This window comes from Chelmon rostratus, chromosome 17 (assembly GCF_017976325.1).
Source record: "Chelmon rostratus isolate fCheRos1 chromosome 17, fCheRos1.pri, whole genome shotgun sequence".
Classification (NCBI taxonomy): Eukaryota; Metazoa; Chordata; class Actinopteri; order Chaetodontiformes; family Chaetodontidae; genus Chelmon; species Chelmon rostratus.
The window spans coordinates 917,426-926,613 of NC_055674.1; positions in this window are offsets into that span (position 1 = coordinate 917,426).

Below are 9,188 nucleotides of genomic sequence, written 5' to 3' on the forward strand. Positions count from 1 at the left end.
TTACTTTACAAACGACGAGTTTCTGAAACACGACGTGACAAAGTGAACGACCCCACAGTTTATACCAGCTGATGATAGTTTGATCATCATTTTTACGTGATGTACCTGAATGCTTCGCTCTGCTGCTGTCGGTTCGTGTTTTAAAGGTTTGACTTCGCTCGCGGTCGAACGGGTTCAGAGACTCTTCAGGGTTCAGTTTCAGTTACTTTCTTTCCGCCTCCTGTCCTGCAGAGGTGGTTTTTAACAGGTGAGTTCAGAGGAGACAGGTAAGCTTGAAGTGACAGCAGACAAACAGCTGTGAGCTGAAGCAGAAAGTGGACCTGTTGGCTCACCTCAGTTGTTCATTCACCGCCGTTTGTCCTCCATTCTGCTCGTTTATTTGATCAATAATTGGCGATCAGCGTCTGAGCTCTTCGGCCTCGTGTTAATTTCCTCTCAGATCGCAACATAAATGGGGGCTCGTCTGGGATTTTCATCAATTTTAATTAAGACATTAGCTAATTTGGACAGTAGCCAACAGCCCTGAAGCGTTTCTGTTTATTGCTGCCAGCCTTGAACAAATGGACAATTAAGGACGAGCTGTGAAACAGTCAGCCAAAGGCCGGAGATGTCTGCGGAAATGAGATTTATTGATTAGCTGTGCAGGACCGCCACACTGCTCCACCATCAAAACCATGAAAAACACACATTTCTGAGGATGGACCAGGACAACGACTCTGCGCCGCGGAGAACAAGCTCAAAAAGAAATTCACTCCAGTATTTCTGCTTTTTGTTGCTTTGTAGCTGCATTTCAGAGTGTTCTGCACCTTCCACTGCACCACATGAGGGTCTGAGGGTTTTACCAGCCCGAGAACAGTTTCTACCTGGTGTCAGTACAAAACCTTCATTCCAGGAAGTGTGGAGATCTGAAAGGGAGATCAGAGCAAGTGGAGAGATCCCACGTCCAGAAATTCAGACTCTGATTCGTTTAGACTGCTGCAGGCTGGGAGAGCGAGCGAGCGCCGCCAGCACTCATCATGGAGAGGGTGCCACTTGTAATCGAGTATTTTCACTGCATGGAATCAGTACTTTTACTTGAGTAAAGGATCTGAATATTTCTTCCAGCGGTCGTCGACTGTCGAAGCAAATTTAAGTGAAATTCTGAAATGCTGCGAAAAAGAAAAAAAGAAAAAGTGAACGAGCGAGTGTCCATGAGCTGGTTTGACACAAAGTGAGGTTTCAACAGTAGGTGGCGCTCTAAGCTACGGTGCTCATGGCTACGATAAACAGAGTAGAAACAACACGCTGAGAGAGAGAGAGAGAGAGAGAGAGAGAGAGAGAGAGGTCTGCAGGAATCTGATTCACTGGTCCATGTCGGCCATGTTTCCTGCGGTCCGGAGATGAAGATGAAGATGAAGGTCATGTGAGCGGCGTTTCCGTTTCCTGTTTTTTTTTATTTTTCTGTTTCCATCAAGCTTCTTGAACGTGATGTTTCAAACTGCTCAGAAACACCTGAAGAAGACTCGACTGCCGTTAATATTCCAGATCCACGAAGCGACGACCCGCCATCGGCTGTAATCCTCCAACTCGTGACGAGGAAACCAGCGTGAAGGTAAAATCTGTCATCTCCCCGTTTCATCATTTTCACGTTTTCACATTAATTGAAGGATTTAATGTTATTTTGAGACTCAGTTTTTTTTTTGTTCTGTCGTAAAAAGTTTTGTGTTTTTTCATTTTGATTCGATGTTTTCTGATTGATTAAAATTGAAAGTGCTCTGCACAGAAGTGATTGGATCGTTAGGAATGATGCAACATGTGAGCAGTGTTTTAAAGATGTAACTGAGCGCTGTTAGGCTGCCTCGTGTTCGATCACATCACATTTCTGTGAAATAATCACATTCAAACTCAAAAAGAACAAGAAGTCGAGAAACACGTGACGAGACATTCGAGGAGGTTTGTTTCGGTCCGTCCGACACTTTTTTCATGTGTTTAGAATAAAAATTGAAATCTCGAATGGAAGAATTCAGCACGGCTCCAGACTGTGATACATGATCTCTGTTACTCTGAGTATAAAACGACTTTTCACTGCTGAGAGTCTCCTCCAGGCGAAGAGAAGGAGCTGAGAGGAGCGATGAAGAGGCAGAGAGAGAAAAGAGAAGCAGAATGAGCGGCGAGGAGGGAAGAAAGTCCGGATTCTTCTTACCTTTGATTGTGTGAGGGAGCAGATTCCTGCACAAACAGGTGGATGTCGCTGCACGAGGGTCCGCACTAACAGGTGGAGAGAGAGGCGGCCGAGCGGTGGAGCGAGGGAGCGGGGAGGAGGAGGAGGAGGAGAGATTTGGACTTTTAACCCTTCCTCTTCCTGCTCTGGCTGAGCGTCAGTCGGAGGTGTCAGCGGCGATGAAGCTCGCCTGTAATCAGCCTCAGACTGCAGGGCGACGCTGGAGGAGAACCGTGAGCCAACAGCAGCATCTGCCTCGCTCTTCCTCGCTGTATAATTTGTGCCTAATGACGCCTAATGATACATGTGTGCATCCAACACACATGTTCCATCGCACACGGACGTCCACGCAAAGCTGTAGTTTTTTTACTCCTCCCTTCCAGGAAAGGGTGCAGATGATCCGGCCCTCCATCCCCCCGTTTCCCCCTCATTTTTTTCTCCTTCATCCCTCCTCCTCCTCCTCCCCCTCAACCTTTTGTTCCTCTTCTTCTTCTCCTCTCCCGCGGTCAGACAGATAGACGTCCCCGGGGTGAAGAAACCCCTCGTTAAAAAAAAAATCTCCCACCACCTCCTTCCTCCCCCTCCTCCTTCATCCTCCTCTTCTCCTCCTCTCTGCAGCTCATCCACCCACACACTCTCTTCTTCTCCACCCGTCCATGTGTGCCTAACGGACGAGATGATTTTTTAATTTTTTTATCCACACCTCTGCTCTCTACACGATACAAAAGCCTGCAGGCCGTTCAGAGGGAAGAAAGAGCCCACGGCTGCTGCTCGTGGTGCTGCTGCTGGTGGTGCTGCTGGTGGTGCTGGTTCTGCTGGTGGTGCTGGTGCTGGTTCTGCTGGTGGTGGTGCTGGTGGAGCTGCTGGTGGTGCTGCTGGTGCTGCTGGTGGTGCTGGTGCTGCTGCTCGTGGTGCTGCTGGTGGTGGCGCTGGTTCTGCTGGTGGTGCTGGTGGTGGTGCTGGTTCTGCTGGTGGTGCTGGTGGAGCTGCTGCTGGTGCTGCTGGTGCTGCTCTGTTGGCTTTTGTCTTGTTTAACCAGATGGAACCCTTCCTTTTAATTTTCTGTTTTCCAGCGGCTGACAGCGTCCCTGACCACGCCGGGCCGAGCCGGGCCGGGCCGGGCCGAGCCGGGGCAGAGCCGGGCCGTGCCTGAGAGCAGCCCCTCACGCTGTCTGCCGTGGGATGAACGAGTCACCGAGTCGCGGTCAGAAGAAGGGAACACTTTGTTAAACCAGAGCAGGTTTGAGGAGGTGTCTTTAACAATGAACTCATCAACTTCAGTGGGAGGGAGAGTTCGGATGATAAGATTCAGGCGTGGGACAGTTTGTCCTGCATTTATTACACCATGAAATCAGTCAGTGGACGTATGAAAACAGGACTGCTACATAAACCTCTCAGTTTAATCTGAACAAGTTCTTCCCCACCTCACGTTTGAGTGATGTTCGTTTCTATAGATACACATCGATTCAAATAAATCTGAAGACGGTGTGAAAAGTCATTAATCTACATTTCTTATGTCTCATCGGAGTGAAACACGGCCGAACGAGTGAACTCAGGACGGCCGTTTGTGAAGGAGAAGCAGTGAACTGATCCTGGATCAGCTCACAAACTCAGAGGTGCTATAATGAATTCTCAGCACAGCGACTCATTAATGAATTAATAATAAAACACTGAGCTGTTCAGTGAACGCATCTCCATGACTGTAGGCTTCAAATCAGCAGCAATGTGTGTGTGTGTGTGTGTGTGTGAGTGTGTGTGTGTGTGTGTGTGTGTGTGTGTGTGTGTGTGTGTGTGTGTGTGTGTGTGTGTGAGTGTGTTTAAAGTTAGACTCTAACTGGCTTCATGAGCGGAGAAAAGCCGACAGCTAGTGTGAAAATGTGTGTCGGCCCCTGAATGTCACGTTTCTGTGACGGCGGGTGCAGAGAGAGACCCAGGAGCGGAAACGGAGAAGGTTAACAAAAGTTTATTTTGCAACAACAGGCAATAACTGAAACAATCGCTGGCAGCGTGAGGTCCAAACAAAACACGAACTCAGAGAGGTCCAGAGAGTGCTGGGCTGTGTGGGCAAGGGAGGCACTGGAACAAAGAGAGAAGAGACAAACAATTAATCAAAAAAGTTCAGCAAGCTATCAAAACGTACTATACCACAGGAGACTGAGACCAACTGATACCACGGTACGTGGAAGTATACTCTGGCGTCGAGGAGCGTCTCCGCAGAGGTTAAATAGGCGTCCTAATTTCAGGAAGTGAACTCAGGTGTGCCCAATCACTCCTCGACGCATCGGGGGGAAGGGAGCCTCAGGAAAACAAAACGTAAAGTTACAGCCCACAAAACAGAACACAGGAAATGGACCTTCAAAATAACAGCACAGACAATACCAACCGCCACAGTACCCCCCCCTCAACGAACGCCTCCAGGCGTTCTACCCGGCTTGTCCGGGTGAGCGGCATAAAAGTCCCGAAGGAGAGAGTCATCCAGAATGAGTCCCCTGGAGACCCAGGAACGCTCCTCTGGACCGTAACCCTCCCAATCCACCAAGAACTGGAAACCACGGCCGCGTGGACGGACATCCAAGATCCGTGACACCGTGTAGGCGGGATGACCATCAATGAGGCGGGGGGGAGGTGGGGCGGCGGCCGGCGGGCTGAGCTCGCTGGAATGCACCGGCTTCAACAGGGAAACATGGAAGGTGGGGTGGACCTTCATAGAGTCTGGTAGCTTGAGCCTGACGGCAGACGGATTAATGATCTTCAACACCTCGAAAGGACCGACAAAACGGGGAGAGAGCTTACGTGACTCGACATCCAACGGAAGATCCCGTGACGACAACCACACCTGCTGACCCGGTCGGTACTCGGGGGCGGAGACGCGGCGAGCGTCGGCCAGCCGTCGGTTCCTCTCCGTGGAGCGGGTGAGAGCAGCTCTGGCAGACTGCCATACCTCCTTAATCCTCCGGAGGTGCTCCTTCACAGAAGGGACGGATACCGCAGTCTCCTGCTCGGGAAACAAGGGAGGTTGATAACCCAAACAGCACTGAAACGGTGACATACCTGTGGCCGAACAGGAGAGGGAGTTGTGGGCATATTCTATCCAAGGCAGGTGTGTACTCCAAGAGACGGGATGATGAGCAGCCACGCAGCGAAGAGCGGACTCCAGATGTTGGTTAGCTCGCTCTGTCTGGCCGTTACTCTGGGGATGGTAACCAGAGGACAGACTTGCCGTGGCCCCCACCGCCTTACAGAACTCCTGCCACACCTGGGAAGCGAACTGTGGACCCCGGTCCGAGACCACGTCGAGGGGAATTCCGTGAAGCTTGAACACATGAGTCACGAGTAGACTAGCAGTCTCGAGGGCAGAAGGCAGTTTAGGCAGAGGAACATAATGCACAGACTTGGAAAAGCGATCAATAATAGTTAAGATGACAGTGTTACCTTCAGATGGAGGAAGACCAGTAACAAAGTCCACGGCGATGTGAGACCATGGGCGGCTTGGGACGGGCAAGGGGTGCAGTAACCCCGCAGGGGGATGATGAGAAGCTTTTCCCCTGGCACAGACAGAGCAAGCGGCAATAAATGCACGGGTGTCGCGGTACATCCTCGGCCACCAGAAGCTCTGACGGAGGAACTGGAGGGTGCGGTGGAAACCAGGGTGACAGGTAAGTCTAGAGGAGTGAGCCCACTGGAGAACTTGCGACCGGACCGAATCCGGGACAAACTTGCGATCGGGGGGACCGGAACCAGGGTCCGGTTGTTGCTTCTGCGCCTGGAGCACGAGGGATTCGATCTCCCATGTAGCCATACCCACGATGCAAGCCGGCGGGAGGATGACATCCTGATGTTCCGAGTCCAGGGGAGGGGCATAGAGACGGGACAGGGCGTCGGGCTTAGTGTTACGGGAGCCGGGGCGATAGGAGAGGGTGAAATTGAACCGGCTCAAAAACAGAGCCCATCTGGCTTGGCGGGGATTAAGCCTCTTCGCGGTGCGTAAGTAGGCGAGGTTTTTATGATCAGTCCAGATCAAAAAGGGAACCGTAGCGCCCTCCAGCCAGTGCCTCCATTCTTGAAGCGCCCAAACCACAGCCAGCAACTCTCTATTCCCGACGTCGTAATTCCGCTCGGCCTGGGATAAGCGGCGGGAAAAGAAAGCACAGGGATGCAGTTTGTGAGTCTGAGGGTCTCTCTGGGAGAGGATGGCACCAGCACCGGAGTCGGAAGCGTCTACCTCGACCACGAACTGACGAGTGGGATCGGGGTGTTTGAGCACCGGGGCAGAGGTAAACAGTGCTTTAAGCTGGGCGAAAGCCTGTTGGGAATCGGGAGACCACTGGAAGGGGATTTTCACAGAAGTAAGTCTAGTGAGGGGAAGAGCTACCTTACTGTAGTCACGGATAAATCTGCGGTAGAAGTTAGCGAAGCCGAGAAACCTCTGCAACTCCTTCCGGGTGGTGGGAACGGGCCAATCCGTGACAGCTTGGATCTTGGCAGGATCGGGTCTTAGCTGACCCTTGGCGATGATATAGCCGAGGAAACCCACTGAGTCAGAGTGAAACTCGCACTTCTCCGCTTTAACAAACAATTTATTCTCAAGAAGTCTCTGAAGCACTAGTCTTACATGCTGTCTATGTTCCTCTAGATCTCGAGAGAAAATCAATATGTCATCTAAATAAACGAAAACAAACCGGTTTAACATGTCTCTGAGGACATCGTTAATGAGAGCCTGGAAGACAGCGGGGGCGTTGGTGAGACCAAAAGGCATGACTAAATATTCGAAATGACCTAACGGTGTGTTGAAAGCTGTCTTCCACTCATCACCCTCCTTTATCCGGACGAGGTGATAAGCGTTACGCAGATCAAGCTTGGAGAAGATGGTGGCGGAGCAGAGTGGTTCGAAGGAGGGGTCGATGAGAGGGAGAGCGTACCTGTTCTTAACGGTGATGTCGTTAAGTCCACGGAAGTCGATGCAGGGGCGAAGGGAGGCGTCCTTCTTCTTAACAAAAAAGAAGCCAGCCCCTAACGGAGAGGATGAGGGGCGGATGAGTCCAGAGGCTAGAGAATCCTGGATGTATGTCTCCATGGCTTCCCTCTCGGGGCGTGACAGGTTATACAGCCGACTAGAAGGGAGAGGAGCACCAGGGAGGAGGTCTATGGAGCAATCGTAGGGGCGATGAGGAGGCAGGGACAGGGCTAACTCTTTACTGAACACAGGGGCTAGGTCATGGTACTCGGGAGGCACGGAGGTAAGGACAGGGGGCGTGGGAGGTGGTGGAGAAACACGGGAAGAAAAGGGGTTGGCCGAACGAAGACAGTGGGCATGACAGAATGGGCTCCAGGTGGAGATACTAGCTGTAGTCCAGTCTATCTGGGGGTTATGTTTAAGCAACCAGGGGAGGCCCAACACCAGGGGAATCTGAGGGGAAGGAATGACGAAGAATTGGATGTCTTCTCTATGATTCCCAGAGATTATGAGCGTGACCGGGACCGTACGTTGAGTGACCTGAGCTATACGTCGGCCGTCTAAGGCGGTTACATTTCTGGGCACCGGGAGGGATTCAAGGGGGAGCTTAAGCTGGGTGGCTAGTTCGGTGTGGATGAAGCTCTCGTCTGCCCCTGAGTCAATCAGAACCCTCATGGGAAGCGACTCACGACCCCAAAGCAGACAGGAGGGCACGGTAATACGGGAGGGAGAGCTGGGATTAGGGGATGTCTGACTCACCAGTGCGCTCTCCGTCACGGGTGAGCCTGCCCTTTTGGCGTCTGAGGGCAGTTAGCGAGAAAATGACCTCCCTGGCCACAGTAGATACAGAGCCGCTGGCTGAAACGTCGCTGCCGCTCGCTGGGGTGGAGACGGGTCCGACCCAACTGCATGGGCTCCGAAGGGTGAGAGGAGGACGTGGAGGGAGCAGCGGAGTGGCCGGAGGATCCGCCACTGGCTGAAGGGGGAGCGAGGGAAGCTGGCTCGTGAACATGAGAGAGGCGAGTCTGGGCTTTCTCTCTCTGTCTTTCTCTCAAGCGGTTATCTATGCGTATGGCGAGGGAGATTAATGACTCTAAGGAATCGGGTTCATCTCTGGAAGCTAATTCGTCCTTTAACTCACTAGAAAGACTCCGTAAGAAAACACCTCGTAGCTCTAACTCCCCCCACCCGCTCTCTGAAGCTGCGATACGGAAGTCAATAGAGTAATCTGCCACTGATCTCGCTCCCTGCGCCAAGGAGAATAGGCGTTTAGCAGTTTCCTGCCCCTGTCGTGAATGATCAAAAATACGACTAAGTTCCCTCGAGAAACTGTCGAAAGACGAGAGAATGGGGGAGTGCTGTTCCCATAACGCTGTAGCCCACTGCGCTGCCCTGCCCCGTAACAAATTAACTGTATAAGCAATCTTAGCTCTATCAGAAGGATAACTAAGGGGTTGTTGATCAAATACTAGTGAACAGCGCAAGATAAACCCCCCAGCATTACCAACTTCACCTGAAAAGGGTTCGGGGGCCGGCACATACGGCTCACGCTGAGAGACAGACAGAGAGGTAGATTGGGCTGCAGCGGTTGCCGGTGGGGGTGGCGCTGGTGTGGGACTTGGGGAGGAAGGAGAGCCACGGGTGTCCGTGCGGCTGAGGTAAGCGGTGAGGTCACGGACTTGGACGCTGAGACCTTGTACTGCCTCCATTACTCCCCGCAGCATGTCCTCGTGCTGGCCGAGACGTAGTCCTTGATGGGCGAGCGCCGCTCGAAAGGGGTCCGAATCCGCTGGGTCCATGTTAGGCCAGAGTATTCTGTGACGGCGGGTGCAGAGAGAGACCCAGGAGCGGAAACGGAGAAGGTTAACAAAAGTTTATTTTGCAACAACAGGCAATAACTGAAACAATCGCTGGCAGCGTGAGGTCCAAACAAAACACGAACTCAGAGAGGTCCAGAGAGTGCTGGGCTGTGTGGGCAAGGGAGGCACTGGAACAAAGAGAGAAGAGACAAACAATTAATCAAAAAAGTTCAGC